The following is a 1057-nucleotide window of genomic DNA, read 5'->3' on the forward strand; positions in this document are numbered from 1 at the left end:
CGAGAAGGGAATTGTAACCGATATTTTGAAATCGAGAGAGCAGATTTTTTTGTTTGTTGTTGATATGAAAATTATGAAAGAAAACTAATTGAATAACAAATTGAAGTGAAATGAAATGAATTGAATTGAACTAAATTAAACTAAATTGAACTGAATTCTTATTGATTCAATCCAAAAGAATAGAGTCTAACTAGGTCTAACAAAATCAAGTTAGCTTATGGAACCTTGTACTAGTACACATTGGTATCTTAAAATTCTTACAGTGGTACCTATTGTTATCAATAAGGAGCTGTTATTCTAATACGCATATAAGCTAATTTAAAGGACGAGTTTCAATAAGGAGCTGTAAGAATTTTAAGATACCAATGACATTACGCATTAAAATCAACTAGGCTATATGCACGCAATGCGTACTCTAATTTCAAATAAGCTTGTTATTCTAATACGCACTCTATATATATGATTGTTATGATTACACTTAAAAAGTAAAAAATTAATGTTTACATGAATTTAGATAGATTAATTCGCTAATGTAAAAAAATAACAAAGGTTGTGAGTGATTTTTAATATTAATTTTATGTCAATGAATTTTGAACAAAAAGAATAGACATAATAAATTGGTTTTACTGAATTAAAGAGTATAAAGGTGGTGAGTACTCCAGACTTTTCATGTGGACGCCATATATACCATCTTCTCTTCTAAAAAAAGTCAAGATATTTTGTTCATATTAAATTATTGATGCTACAATGTTTTTTAAAAAACGCAACCCTTGCGTTTTTTTTTTTAAAAACGTTGCCCTTGCGTTTTTTTCCACTAGTTGCTTAACCTTCGTAATCTCCTAATTCCTTATCATTGATTTATCTCCCTCATTTGTTTTTGCTAATTGAAGTTATTTATTTTCTATTTATCATAGATTTTAGACCTAGTTACTAATCCTTCAAAAACCCAAAAATATATTTAGCTCATCATAATTAGTGAATTAATCTTTGCATGGTTCTTGCTTCCTTGTGGATTCGAACTCTTTACTTGCCCTATATTGGGTAGTTTATGTATCTT

Source organism: Beta vulgaris, chromosome 5 (assembly GCF_026745355.1).
Source record: "Beta vulgaris subsp. vulgaris cultivar EL10 chromosome 5, EL10.2, whole genome shotgun sequence".
In the NCBI taxonomy this organism is placed as follows: Eukaryota; Viridiplantae; Streptophyta; class Magnoliopsida; order Caryophyllales; family Amaranthaceae; genus Beta; species Beta vulgaris.